The 15432-nt window shown below is 39.6% G+C and overlaps 1 long non-coding RNA gene across 2 annotated transcripts; it reads right to left on the bottom strand.

Moving 5' to 3' along the window:
- Nucleotides 1-3246: 3246 nt before the first annotated feature.
- On the bottom strand, nucleotides 3247-5064 carry LOC143716221 (uncharacterized). Of its 2 annotated transcripts, XR_013196285.1 has the most exons (5): nucleotides 4823-5064; nucleotides 4534-4650; nucleotides 4145-4252; nucleotides 3792-3858; nucleotides 3247-3702 (listed from the first exon to the last, which is right to left on the bottom strand). It is a non-coding gene; the product is annotated as an uncharacterized LOC143716221 (long non-coding RNA). The 2 variants fall into 2 exon arrangements; XR_013195987.1 differs by lacking the exon at nucleotides 4823-5064 and having other exon boundaries at nucleotides 4534-4672.
- Nucleotides 5065-15432: the final 10368 nt, after the last annotated feature.

The raw sequence follows: 15432 nt of genomic DNA, 5'->3' as shown, positions 1-15432 counted from the left end.
ATGAACTGAACAGTTTTTACCAAACCCTATTGCTATACTGAGATGAGTGAAAATCGACTGAAATATGTTGAAATAACGTTAAAATGTCTTTGTATTAGCAACGTATTAGACTGCAAATTAATATTTATATGCCCTAATATAGCCTATCATAAAAAAAAAAAACGATATACCTATGTTAGAAGAAATATGAAAGACAACATTTCGTTGACTAGTTTTGGATAGATTATTAACTGTTTTCTGTAAACTAGACTACTGCCACATTGAATAAGCTTTTGTTCACCAATTTCTGCTCAAATGTTAAATATATTAGGCTATGTTTGTTTTGTCAAAAATAAAGTCATCAACTAGAATGCTATTTTAGTGTTTGTTCCAATGTAGGCTTTATTCAAACTAATGAATCCTTAACTTTGAAATATGTATGATAAAATGTATACTTTAGTTTTTACAAAGAAATATTACACTTGAAATATTGTTGTTTTAATTGTTGCTGTAATTGTAACCTTTTTAATAAAAGAGCAAATAATATATTTACAAGGTAGATGTAAACAAAATCTTAAAAGGTCAATATAATCCTTCTCTTCAAATTATTTGTATTGTGTTTTATTAGTGACAAATTTGGGGAGAGGATACATATCCAATACTTTCTGAAAATACAGTATGATAATTAACTACACAATTACTAGAAATGTTCACCTTGGATATTATACAATTTGCAAGTAAAAATACAGGTGGAAAAATACTATTTTTTTCTAGATGTTTCCAACTGTGAACCAATTTTGTAGTTTATATATATTTCTTTTCTTGTGTCCTTGTATTCTTTCTTGTGGCTCAGTGACACACCTGTGAAAAGCTCATTATGCAGGCTCATTAAGCAGGTCTTTTGTCTTCACAGGTGTGAATCAGACCATTATACATGAGTCACGCCCATTTCGCATATTGCCTTTCCAAACAAAAAGCGTTTTACTAAATTTAAATCAATGTATTGTTTTATGTGAATCATTTGGCAGGATGATTTTCAGATCATTTTGAAGCAAAAATCCTAGGTGAGAACATCCATTAGTCAAAAGTCTTGTGGACACATATTTAGTATGTGTTTTGTGGCCTTATTTCAGAGACTTTAAGTTTTAGTTTTTTCAATAACCAGGCATAAACAATATTCTCTCAAAAATACAAACATGTACATACATCTTGCTCACATATTATGGTAGCCCTGTTTGTGCTATATAGAGTGAATTTACACCTTTGCCATTAACATGTTTATAAATAACTGAAAAAAGCACAAATGTCAGAGCAGGTCAGAACACCTCCAGGACCCCAAAAACACCTTGGACCCATAAGGGTTAAACGACACTCTTTCCCCGTGGAGCACTCACACGCCAGATGATACTTGTGTCCCGAATCGCCGGAACTCGACGGGCAGTCGTTCTCCGTCAGCTTTTGCGTCGCCATTTCAGAGGTTTCTAGATTTTCAAATAGGAAACTGTTTGATGGTGAAAGATTCAAATAGTTTCCGGAATCTCTTGAGCGAGTCCTTGCAGCACAATCGTCCAGGCCTTGTGCTTCAACGCTCGGAAGCTTGTGTTTTTGGGTCTGAAGCGTGAGTCGAAGAAGTGTAGTTTTGCGTCAGGCTCAGACAAACAGGAGCTTCTGATCAATTCCTTCCAATTTTGATCAATGAGATGTTGTAGTACCTCCACAGTCGCGTTTTTTTACGATTATGAATCCAACGTCGTTGAAGCATCTGTCTGTAGTGTCAAAACGGGGTTTAGCAGCATTACCGGCATACACAGCGGTTAGGAAATATGGCTTGTGTGCGATAACTGAGGCTGGCTCTGTGTAGAGTTTATCAGCCCTGCGATTGCTGGCCCGCCCTCGCCCCTGGTGTGTACGGTGGGGGTCAACATCAGGACGCCATAAATAACTATCTCCTGCATGTCATCCGAGAGAATTCAGCCGAAAATTATTTTAGGATACTGTTCAGTTTATTTAAAAAGCATTTTTCATTTAACACCGCTGTATTAGCTTTCTCATTCAAACACAATGCATTGCGTTAAACTGACTTAACTCAATATTGTCATGTTGAAAGAACATGTTTCAGTTAAGTAGACCAAAATAATTACTTAAGTAAATGGAGTTAAATCAACACAATACTTTCAAACATTTTACTTTATCCATTTGAGTCGAGATTACACAAATGAGTTGTTTTAAACATACAGTGGCAGTAACAGTTAACAGATGAATGACATGGTCCTTTTTTATACCCTAATCATGCAACGTATCTCAGGAGACACAACTCATAAAATCCAAAATATATCAAATTTTTAAAAAATTCTTTTGGATATGTTTTATTTAAGTCCAGATGATATAAAAAATGAAATGAAATTATTTTTTGCTTCTTTTAAAAGAGAAGATCTTGTTAAGATAGCTACTAAAAAAAAAATGTATCTTGATTCTTACAAATTAATAGTTTATAATAGTGGATTGTTTTACAACATTTTAAAAATACTGGTCAGTTTATGAAAAATATTTTTGTTTTGTTTTGTTTTAACAAAGTTTTGGCTTTTGGCTGAAGTTAAGTTTTGGCTTAACTCAATATGTTCATGTTAATTATACCAAAAACAATATTTGATGCTTGTTCAATTTACTTATGTAAATGAAGTTAATCCACATACAACAAAACACAGTGATTTATCAGAAAATTACCATTGTTTGAAGAAAAACTTAAATCAGCCGATGCTTATTAACTATTGAAGTTATTAAACACCCCGTGAATTCGGTAATGTTTTAATTTCACTCTAGACAATTTAATAAACACTTCAGGGGAGAATTCTTTGTTAATTGTTAACTTAAAGTATGCACAAAAGAAATTCGATCCTATCTACTTTCTAAATGTGTGTTATGGATCTATGGCGAACAATTCACACGTGTTGGATATTACTTAACGTTTTATGTCAACAGGTACAACCTTAACAAATGTTATTTAATAAAGAAAACCTTTTACAAAATCTTTACTCCGTAAAGACTCTAAATGTTAGTGCATTTGCTTTAGTTCACAGAGGATGGTATCATGCAATTGTTCAATTATTGACCAATCATTTGTTAAAAACTAACCTGGAAATTGAATTAAGTGTTGTCTTTAGGAAGAAGTAAAAATTACTTCAACAAAGCTTGATGTGATGTTAAGTTGTTTCTCATTTGATGGTAATAAAAAAAATACATTTTATTTGATTATTATAATTGATTATTATAATCATAAGGTCAAGTAGAATGAAAAAACATTAAAATGTATTTAAAGATATCTAAGCTTAAAAACTTTAAGAAATACAAACTTTGCCGCTGTTTATTTTGTGCCCAGTTTGGATTCTTCTCACTTGTACAATATACTTGGTTCTCAATACAAAAATTAAAACTCCATCACCAATCAATTATTAAAAAATACATAATGCCAAACAATACAACAGTTGTTACTGCAGTTTCTTCATGAGATATTCTTCATGCTTGAACAAAGCGTTGACCAGGTGCTTGGCAATGCTTTCACAATTCACACAGTCAAGCAGTTCCCTCATCTTCATCCGGCGTGTTGGATTCGCTCGCACATTTGCAACGGATTCATTGTGCAAGTCAAGATCGTCAATGATTGGATCAATGTTCTTCATTTTTTCAACCAACTGACTGGTTTTGCTTTCAGAAACCCTTGATGATCTGAGAATATAAAACTTGAAAAATTAAAAGAGGAAAAGGAAAATGAAAATGAAGGCAAAATGGGAAATAATATAAGGATTGAATCTAACCTTGTATTGACCTGTTTCTCTTCTTTCCCAGTCGCCCCTTTTGGACAGTATTTGGCTTTGATAAAATCTGTAGTAAAATAAATAAGTGCCGTAAAATAAAAGACTATAGTTACAATTCTGAATAATCCAGGAGCATGACACCAGATAAAATAAATTCATCATGACTTATTCTACAAAACTTGATTCAATAGTACCAAAAATATTTCAAATTTGTACATGACGCTGTTAGATCAGAATGTAACTTTCCTTAAAATTGGTCCCAAATAGTTAACTTAGACTGCTTAATTAAGATTAATTTTATAAATTACATAGGCGAAAAACTGTTTTAATAGTTTCTCATGTATCACACTTACAATTTGCCGGTACATTTGATTCGGCAGAAGTCGTGCTAATCTCGAAGGAGCTTGAACCAGTTATGATAGGCGAAAACACATGGCCACCATCAGATGCAGAGATTTTGCCTGTTTACATAAAATATCTGCCAGGTCATCTGTCAATTGTTCATTTACTTTATTATTGCAACCATGATTTGAGTTAATTCGTGGCTTTGATAAAATCAGCAGTAAATAAAAGGCTATAGTAATGTAGTATAGTAAAATAATCCAGGAGCATGACAAATTTGTACATGACGCTGTTAGATCAGAATGTAAATTTCCAATTGGTCCCAAATAGTTAACTCGGACTGCTTAATTAAGATTAATTTAATGCATTACTTAGGCGAAAACTGTTTTATTACACTTACAATTTGCCGGTACATTTGATTTGGCAGAAGTCATGTTGATCTCAAAGGAGGAGCCATGAGTTAAACCTGTTATGACAGGCGAAAACACATGGCCACCATCAGATGCAGAGATTTTGCCTGTTTACATAAAATATCTGTCAGTTCATCTGTCAATTGTTCATTATACACCCAATAGCGTACCTCCCCCCTTTTTCATAGTCGCTGGTTACCGGAAGTGTTTTTACTTCCAGAAAACGCCTGTTCCACTCTATAATGTTTCTCATTAAAAATAAATATAAACCACACTAACATGTTACTTGGATACCCTATTGTCCTGCAGTGTTTGCTGTCTTTAGAGAGAGCGAGAGAAAAGGAAAGACCATGTTATTTTAAATGGAAAAAATCATGCAATCATCCTATAGGCAGTAACGCAGTGCATTACAGTACAATGATGAAGTTTACAGTTCTTTTCCATTCAAGGGAGCATAATATCATAAATATTGAACCATCTGAAACAAGACGCTTGACGGTGCCCAGCGTCAGAATGTATAACTACATTATGAGAATGTGTATTGTGAAAAAACGCTAGGCTATATAAATAGCTTTGACTTAACTTTTATATATATTTGGTTATCACATTGTGCCATTCATATTTATAGCTTACATTTTAAACAATTTTATCATGCAAAGTGCTAAAAGTTAAAATCAAAGACAAAGTAAAGGAAGAATTAAAAAGTAGCCTACCGAAATTTAAAAAGTAGCGTAAGTAACTGAAGAGGAATAAAATACAGATTAAATAATAAAATAGGCCTATGCACATATAACCATGTATGACTAAAATAATCTAAATAAGATTTAAAACTGAATAAAAACCAAAACATTTATTTTAAAGTCCTTTATGGAAACCCCGCAGCGGCCAACTACAGTAAACTGTGATTGGATGGGGGGGAAATATATATATATATTTTTTCTGAAACATATGACGCCAAAAACATTTGATATAGAACATATAACAATGTGTAAGAGCAACAAAGCATGCTAGAGGGTAAGCTAAACAGCAATAGCTTGTTTAAAACACTAATGAATTTTTTTCCTTATGTATAAACAATCTTTTTAAATAAAACATCGTAGAGAAAATTATAGAGAAAATTCTCACTTTTAGACATGTCTTTTGATGAGGTGGTAAGAGGAGTGAGGGTGCAAAAGTTTTTGGTCCAGAAATGATTTGTCTTCTTTTGTCTTCTATACAGAAGAGTCTGGGCAAAATACTCTAAACGTCAGAGCTGTGTGTCCACAATGTTCTTTCAGTACTTCAGCTGTAGCATGAGGTCCACGGTAGGTCATCGTTGACATTTTTTATCATCTCTTGTTTTTTTCAGGTTACACATGGCATTAAATTACTATAGCCGCTTAAGGACTAAGTTGTAAGGTATTTGACAAAAAAGCCTCCAAAATGGAGGAGGTCAAAGGGCATGTTTCCTGCTATATAGTATCATCAGCTCTCCCAAAGGCTGTTCATGCGGCCTACAGACAAACTGTCGCATCAACAAATGCTAACATTTTAAAGTTCTACATATATATTTTGAGTAGATAACCGATAGTATATTCTCTGTAAAGGGTTTCAGCCTGTATGTTTCCACACTGATTAAGGATAGTTCGGGAGATACAAGAAAAGTAAAAATTATATACACCTTAAACGTGCAATAGATCATAGCTACAGTAGAAAAAGTAAGATCATGCTTTGAATTAAGACGAGTAAAATTAAATGTGCTGCGTGATGGACCGCAGAGGCACATCGCCTCTGAAAATGTGCGGTGGTTTTCTAAATGATACAACTTCATCTAAATTAGAGCAATGTAGAGTCCTGGGATTTCTTACAAACAACAACTACAAAACATAACAAAACCATTGTGACAAACTTTGACAACATGTTTCATGTGGCATGGACAAAAATACTGTTTGAAATATTGTAATATATTTGATATATTTTGTATAAGATCTAAGATGCCAAAGCACTGTTTTTGCTTTAAAATTTTAAAATTGCTTTAAACTGTTTAGTAAAAAATAATACGTTAGGTTAAATTTATGCAAAATCATTTATATCATACATAAGTCTTCTAAGAAGATAAATAGAAGATACGATTTTAATAAAACGTTAAAGCTTTGATTTAAACGGTCTTTTCATTTTAAAAGATCTAATTGAAACTTTTAATATTATGCTTTTAAATGAATTTAGTATGAATAAAACTCTGGAAAGCAGACTAACTTTACATATGCTATGACATTGTGTCCCAGAGGCTCATCTGACCTGTATCTCGGGGGTCATGCATTCATTTCACCCTGTAGTTTATCACTGAAGGAACCAGGAGGGCTTTGTTTATGACTTTGGACTGTTTTTATCATTGCATAAAGAACTAAGTCTTCAGCACTATGGAAATGTAAGGTATTTTTATATTTATATACTTTTTTATTTATATATTAATTAATATAGCTAAAACTATGTTTAAATTGTTTGAATTCATTTTAGTAACAGACTTGTTATTATTCATTGAGTTATATACTTTATTTATAATCATTTAATTTACAAATAGAGACAAGTTAATTTTATGGAGCCGGGTTAGTGTGTGTGAGTGCAAAACAGTATGTAAAAACAATGTAAAAATGCTGATTTCTGTGAGGGTGGTGTTTAGGTGTACGGAGTAGCATATGCTGTTACAGTACAAAAATCATTATGGCTATGACTATATTAATAAACATTATACTTTAGGTCACCATTAAACAAAATCATTACAGTAATCTACTAAAAGATAAATAGAAGATACGAATGTATTAAAACTTTAAAGATTTTAATTTAAACAATCTTTTCATTTTAAAAGATCATATTTAAACGTTTAAGATTATACTTTGAAATAAATACTAGAAAAACATTCACAATGTCACATCTTGAACACTGAACACTCACCACTCCCCTCTGAATCAGAGACTGTGTGAGAGAGAGAAACGCATGCGGGATCTTTTTTCATCCCGGTGAATTAGTAAGTTAATTTTATTTTTGTAAACCCATTCATAACCTGTATGTATCTCTAAAACATGGAGGATGATTTTTATTTTTAAAAGATATTTTATATACTTTTTAAAGAACAGAATGTGTTTCAACTTTAGTGTAAGATATTTGTGAATGACTAAATGTACATTTTATAACCGTTTCATTTACATACTTTTAAATGAACAGAATGTTTTTCAAATTTAGTTTGTATGAAAAATATTATATTCGTAAATGACTAGATGCACATTTCATAACCGTTTCATTTATATACTTTTAAAGAACAGAATGTTTTTAAAATCTAGTTAGTGTGAAAATATTATATCTGGAATGTGGAGCGAGATCTGATGAAGCCGCGTGTCAAAGTTCAAACATAAAACCTTCATAACTTCCATTAAATCATCCCCTTATACACACACACACACACACACACACACACACACACACACACACACACACACACACACACACACACACACACACACACACACACACACACACACACACACACACACACACACACACACACACACAGAGATAAGTGTGCGCTCCCTCTTGCTTAGAGAGAGGTTTTCAGGATTCAGAGGCCTAAAGTAATTTATTCCCCTCTCATAAATACACACAGACACAGACACACGTAAAATAAGTCTGCGCGGTTCTTTTGACTAAGATAGGAGGATGAGCAAATTTCAGTCAGTTGCTGTGCAGTTGTTGAACAGAATGTAGACTACCCGAGATGGCACTTCTGTGAGGGGTGTGGCTTCGAGTGTGAGTCCGAGGTCCCCACATCCAGGTGAAGGTTGGAAGAAACCCAGCGTGTGGTTTAAGGTAGAGGTCTGCACTCCCGCGGGAGTCCCGCGGGACCCGCGGGTCCCGACGCAAAACAGTGCGGCGCGGGACAAATTTTTAAAGGTCATTGCGGGAGCGGGCGGGATGATGAGGTGCACTTGCGGGTGCGGGCGGGAGGGATGATACGCTGCACTCCCGCAAATTAAATATGAGTGTAAAGTAAAATATATAAATGATTAAAGTAGCGTACATAATTTGTAGTTGTGAGGGAGATTCTGATTGGCAGCAATAAAAACGTTTTAAGCAGCCTAAACTTGTGAATGTTGTCGGGTAGGGCGGGGCCTAATCTCACGCACACTTGTTTAGAGACAATTCCTTTCCCGCTGCTCCGAGTTCGAATTCGAAAGCTAGTTCAAGTTCAAAATAGACAGCATGGACGAGGAACAGAGCGCCTCTAGTGCTTCAGATAAAGTACAGTTGTGAATATTATGCTGTTCGTAATATGGGACCAATAAATATGTTACCAAGTATTGGTAAGGAATTTTGTGTGCACGCATTTTTTTTCCCCAAGACCTTTCGTCAGACAGAAAGTGCGGGCGGGAGCGGGACATTATATCACAGATGCGGGCGGGAGCGGTACTAAAAATGACAAATCTTTGCGGGAGCGGGCGGGAGCGGGACTGAACACTGCGGGAGCGGGCGGGAGCGGGTCTGAAAATTGTGTCCCGCGCAGACCTCTAGTTTAAGGTTTGGCCACGTCGAATGTTGAGCCACACAGCGACCCCTTTAGTGTACGCTGGTACCACTGTCCCTTGTTCGTTGATTAGAGTGCAGACTTCAGGGATGGTCTGCCCCGACAGTAGATTGTCATGATTGCTGGGAACAGGTGGCTGTAAAGTCAATGGGGCCCATACTACTTCATTAAACATGTCCAAGCTTTGAGGCGAATCAAAACGTCTGCTCCAATGTAGACATCGTGGACTGGGTCCGGAAGGATCAGGAAAAAATGAGTCAGGCACCGGTGATTCCACTTTAGTTGCAAAGCACAGATCCCTTTTGCAGATACTATGGAGGATGGATGTGAGTTGAGAGGGAAACGTGTGCGTTTGCTGGTATAGGGCAGTTCCGGTGTGTTGTCAATGATTGCATTGAATAGTGAGAGACTGATGGCTGACTTGTCTGCCCATAGTGCCAGAATAATGTCTGTTGTGGTTATATCCTGCAGCTGCAGGTCAGTCCTGACCTGGGGGCAGTAGATATCAGAGCCTTGGCTGGTTTTGAAAGTGCAGAGTAGCAAACTTGACCCCTGATCAGCTGTTGTGACTGGGTTGCCATGTCTGGCTGAGGGAATTCCCGTGAACCCTGTGACCTGACAGTCTGGCTCAGCAGATTTGTGTGGCTGGAGTGGGAGTGGTTCACGCACTTGAGCCCACACTTGCAGGTATTTGAAGTCCAGTAACGGTTCGAATCGATCCAGCAGGTCTTTGCCTTTTAGAAATGGATAAATGTTCATCGGTGAAACGTAGACCGGATGTACTAGACTCATAGGACCAATTGCCAGGTGAATGGGGGCTACGTTTCTTAGCTGGATGTCATTTTGGCTGTATGACTGCACATTCAGCTCGCAAGTGTGGAAGTTAAGAGTTCGATTCTGTCTTCGAGCTTGAAATTTGAGTGTTTCAAAGAGTTGAGCAGATATGAGTGTGAGGTCTGATCCTGTGTCTACAAGCGCTTCGAGTTTCACCTCTTTTTACAACGTGATGGTTAGGTAGAGTTTGACGTGCCACTCCTTTTTCGATCAGATTCCCTAGGAGTTTTGGTGTGGGGTCTTGTGTGGTGATTGATAAACAGTGCGGGTATGTGTCGTGTGGCTCGTTGTGGGTGCAGATTACCAAGACAGAAGTTCTGCAGCTTCAGACGTGGCTGCATTGTCTCTGTTGGATTTGGGCTCCAACTTCAGCTTACCACTGTCCCGTCGAGAGCAGTCTCCCGGCCGGCTCTCTGGGCTTGGTGTTCGGGGAGATGGAGGTCGGCTCCTTCTGGGTCGCAGGCCGGCTTCCCAGGTGCCCCCTCCCATTCGGTTGTGGGAGGGGCGAGGCCGGTCCTAGGCTTCCCAAGAGCGGTCGTTCTGCTGCCTTGGGTGGGCACCCCCACGACCGTGCTGACCTCTGCTGGGTTGGAATGGTCGTGACTCTCTGTGGACAGGTTTGTAACAGTGCTCAGAGACGGGGCAGATTGTGGGGTTTTTCACGGTCTTTTCAGAGACAGTTCTTTGTTTGGTGTATGCTTTGTGAGCCAAGTCACACAGTTGTTGGATCGACATAGTCCGTGGCTCGGCTAAAACCCCGAGGTGATGCGATAGGGTAGGATGGAGATTCCGCAGGAACAAAGTTTTGAAATTCCAGTTCTCTTCCATGCCTGGCTCATTGCGTGATCCGAAGTAGACTTGTCGGAGGCGGCCGTAGTAAGCTTTTGGGGTTTCCAGCCGGGCTTGTTTCAGATCCATTGCCGCTATGATACCTTGGTCTGATTCTGGATCGGATAATTCGCAAATCAGAGCTTGCCGCAATTGCGGGTAGTCCCTGTTGACAGTTTCTGGTTGATTGTCTAGGAAACTTCGCACGTCACGGCTCGAAGTGATCCTGAGAAGGTACAACTTATCCCAAGTAGTGGCGTTGGCCACTGTTTGTAGGTGGAAGTCAATGTCTTGTAAATAAGAGTGGACATCGTGACCTCCTGCTGGATTGGGAGTGAAGGTCGGGATGTTTCTAGCCAGCTTGTCTAGTTCTTTAGGGGCCGTGTGGTAATGGTTGGCCCGACCCTTCGGGCTGTGTATCCCCACCCTTCTTCAGCTGGTGGGAACTCGTGGCGGCTGGCTAGTGTGGTGTCGCGCCGTGGGCTTCCCTCCGCTCTGTCAGCTTTGGGGGGTTGGCTGAAAAGTGCAGGTTCGCTGGTGAGGGGAAATGGAGTGATGGGTGTTTCCCCCTCCAGCTCACTCTGCAGTTTGTAAGAATGTTTAAGTTCTCTGTGGACAACGTCAAGTTCATATTTTAGATCTTGTCTCTGTTAGACAAGCTCATTAATTTCAGCTCAGCCTGCTTGCAAATGTCTTTCACAGGCCTTTGGCTTTGGCCTCTCGGTCTTTTAATTCAATCTCTGCTCTTTTTAAAAGAGCGTCGCCATGACGCAGTTTGTCAAGGAGTTCCTCCGTGGTACGTTTCTCCGACTGCACTCTTCTGTCTGTGTCCGTGCGCAGATCCTCCAAGGTCTTTTGCAGTCTTTCCACTTCCTTTTCTAATTCTGGGCGTGTTTCGTCCTTGGCTTCGACCTCCCGAAGTAGCTGATCCAGACGCCCCTGCGCGTGGTCCTTCTGTTTGCGGGCCTCCTCCAGTTGAGTCTTTAGTCCTGCGATTTCCTTTCCCAGATTGGTGTTATCTTTCTCCGCCAAGCATGCTTGTGCCAGTAAATTGTGGGCCAGGCTTCCTATTATCCGGCTCCATTCCTTTGAACTGTAGGCCTGCGTGGGGTCCTTGGACATTAGCAGGTCTACGTTGGCGTCCAGTTCCTGTCGGGTCAGGAGTTTTGGGTCGCCAACGTCCTTGGGCATACAGCCGGTTGTCATGGTTCTTAACCAAGCATCCAGATTGCTCCAATGGGCCGCAGGGCTGGAGGCCCGTGACATTCTGGTTCACTGTAGGCGAGAGAAACACAACACACAGAAATAGGGCCAATGCAAGCTTGTCTTGAGGCTAACGAGCTGTAGTATGGCTGTGCCGTCTATAGAAATTTTGGCTAACTGATGTAGACAGTTAGGCGGCCAATTTACGCAGGTCAGCGTGGGACCCGAAATAGAGGCTGCTCGGTTGTCACTCTATTATTTAGCTTCCTTGGGGTCTCTTGGTGCAAAGAAACAGATCACAACAGAACAAAACAAAACAAAAGGAAGAGTAGATCGAGAGGGAAAAAACAAAACAAAAATATTGCAGTGAAAGTATTACCTAGGTGAATTGACCTGCGCTGTGGTGTAACCACTATTAACTCAGAGGGTGTGTCTTAGGGAGAAAGAGGTAAACCAAACACTCAGAAAATATATCCGGGGGAATATCTAATATTCTGTGTCCTATAGTAAGTGGCAGGGTTTTATCAAAATTCAGTTTTACCTGAGGTGAACTGAGGTCGAACCCAGCTGGCCCCAGCTAGCGTGGTCAAACTCTCCGGCGCCCTAAACACTTGACCGCCGTGACCCCGGGCTCTTCGTTGCTCTGCGTCATGGTTACGCTCTCAAACAGCGCGTGACCGTAAACACAACCTGGTAATTTCAGAGATATCAACCGGCTGACCGCACTGCAAAAGTGGGCGGGGCCCAGAACCCACCAGCGAACTGGTGTGGCGGCGCCTATGGTTTGTGCCCCGGTCCCAACAATTGACTTGTGCGTCGGCTTGGTGGTTGAACCTTCAAAGCACCAGGTTGCTGATTTCACTTACTGCGTGTCGCAACCAGTGGCAGAGATAAAATAACTCGAGAGCCACCGCACGGTCAGTGCCGGCGACGCTAGTCGGCAGACTCGCCCACAGAGGTCAACCTGCTGAGGTGCTGAGACTTTTACCTATACAACACGCAAAACAGAATGAACAAGGGAGCTTAAAGTTAATTAAGATTGTCTTGCTTGAACCAAATCAAGTAATTTAGGTATGTAGAAATAAAACAGAAACTACACTAAACCTGGAAAAGGGATAAGGTAGTAACAAAATGACTTTGAAAAGAAAGTTAATTTAACCTGGAAAGGAAAAACCAACTTAAGAGATGAACGGCTTTTGCCAACTAATGATAGCACAGAAAGTTATTAGACACGGATGGTAGTTATTGAAAATAACCTAACCCGATCGGAAGTTAGCAATAACCCAATGCAGGTGGAAACCGGAAATGGGAGCGGTAGGCCGCTGTAGTGGGTTTGGAGCCTCAAGGGGGCGCACTTCCTCGCTGTGCATCACCTTGACTGTTTGACACAATTTAAATTTCAATTCAAATTGGTTTAAACTCAAATCCAAATAAGCCTGGGGGAAGTTGACAGAGAATTAGAATGATTTCTTATAATAATCACAACAACACTGAAGTTTTTCAAAATGATTATAAAATAACTATTTTATTGGTAATCCAGTAACAAAGGCAAAATCATTTCATAGAATTATAGCTGAGAAACAGATGCATAAGAAATAACTGCTACCATACCACACTTTACAAATGAGAGAGGAAACATGCAACACGGATGTATACAAACTCATGAAGACAGTCCTAAAATGCTGTGCTACCATACTTAATGCTAAGAGAGAGTCAATGTGAGTGAAATGAATGTTTGAGTCAGTAAGTGTGATTGATCTTTTCTTTGGGCACTATGATGGATTGCACTTGCAAAAGATCAAATTGGCCAAAAGTCTGTCAGACATTTGTGCACGATGGGGCCGTAGTATGATGCCTCCATGGCTTAAAACACGCTCCACTGGAGCACTAGAGGCCGGCACTGCCAAGACCCTGATGGCTACTTGGAATAGTGCAGGAAGGGTGTTCCGGTTTATAGCCCAAAACAACAGGGCGTTCTGTCCTTCAGATATGTCAATGTAGTGACTTAGCTGATGTGCTGGAGTGGTCCCAATGTTTTTCCTCTGTCTCTTATGATATGCTGCAAACAGACCCACCTCATGTTCAGGCTGTTGACCTTCTTGCTCTTCAGCTTCAAAACAAGGAGCCGGCACATTCTCAGCAGCATCTTGCAAGATCAATTCTGGTAAAGGATATGCACAGCAGAAACAAACATGCAAATATTAATGTTGCTAATTATGCAGTTATTTAAAGTGAAAATCTATTACCTAAAAAAATTTATTTAGCTTGATAATATTTACCCTTCACTTTTTGTGTAACCACTTCCTTGACTTCAGGGCTGACCAGCACATGGTACTCCACCCACTGCAGTGAAAAAGCTGGATCCAAGATGGCTGCTTTTAGATAGATTGGGTCTGAAAATGGTGCAGTAGTATCTATTGAGCTTGCCATTTTCACATTTATGAAGATTCCAAGGAATCTTTTGATCAGGGAAGCTTGCAAACTTCTGACCAGGCTGCTTAAGAAACAGACCTGAGATTTCAGCTTCTCCAAGTGGTGATTCAAAGAAAGAACAGATGGAACAACAGAGCTGATCGTGACAATCTTCTCTCCCTGTGTCAAATCTGTTGCCTCTGCAAACGGCTTCAAGATGTCCACCATCTCCTTTAACTGAGTCCACTCCCTTGATGTGAACAACAGCTCCTTATGTCCAGACTTTTCCAGAACACAACAGAATCTTGGATGATCGCATTCAATTACTGCTCGTACCTGTCTCAGTGTTGAGTTCCATCTTGTGGTAACAGCAGCTGGAATGCTTTTTTCTCCAAATTCAGACTGAAAGACATCTTTGAATGTTGTGCTTGTGTGAAGCAATGAGCTGATTTTGGACAATTTTGAGAGAGCACGTGACATCATATTTGTGTCTTTCAAACCATCCCCCACCACAAGCTGAAGTGTGTGGGTGAAACACTGAAGACGCTGTTTTCTTCCAATAGCAGCATCCAGGGATTGCTGCTCCTCTTCGCTTAGGTCATTCCAGAGCTGTGGATCATCAAGTTGGTCCTCATCATGCATGTCTTGTTCGTGTTCAGTGGGGAAGCACACAGTGAAGGCCTTCTTCATGTTGGCTGCATTGTCACTTATAATGTAGTCTAATTTATCTTTAATGTTAAAATCATCACAAATGGCCTCAAATTGCTCACTGATTCTTTCACCGGTGTGTGGGCCTTTGAAACGGTTGCAGGCCAATAAATTCGAATTAAGCTTTATCTTCTCATCAGCTACCTCAATGAAGTGTACAGTTACTCCAAGAAACCCCCTCATTTTTCTATCGGACCAAATATCCACTGTGACAGACACATTTTGTGCGTTGCTTAACACAGTTTTTAGCTTCATGCATCGCTCCGCAGCAAGGTTTTCCACTTTTGAGGACAATGTTCTGCGACACACTGGGGTGTACTTCTGGTCAACCACTGAGAGAAAGTGGCGA

Source organism: Siphateles boraxobius, unplaced genomic scaffold (assembly GCF_051911475.1).
Source record: "Siphateles boraxobius isolate OS27281-9 unplaced genomic scaffold, OSU_SipBor_1 1, whole genome shotgun sequence".
NCBI lineage: Eukaryota > Metazoa > Chordata > Actinopteri > Cypriniformes > Leuciscidae > Siphateles > Siphateles boraxobius.
Note: the sequence above shows the minus strand (reverse complement) of the source record. Positions and strands in the feature narration are given on the sequence as shown.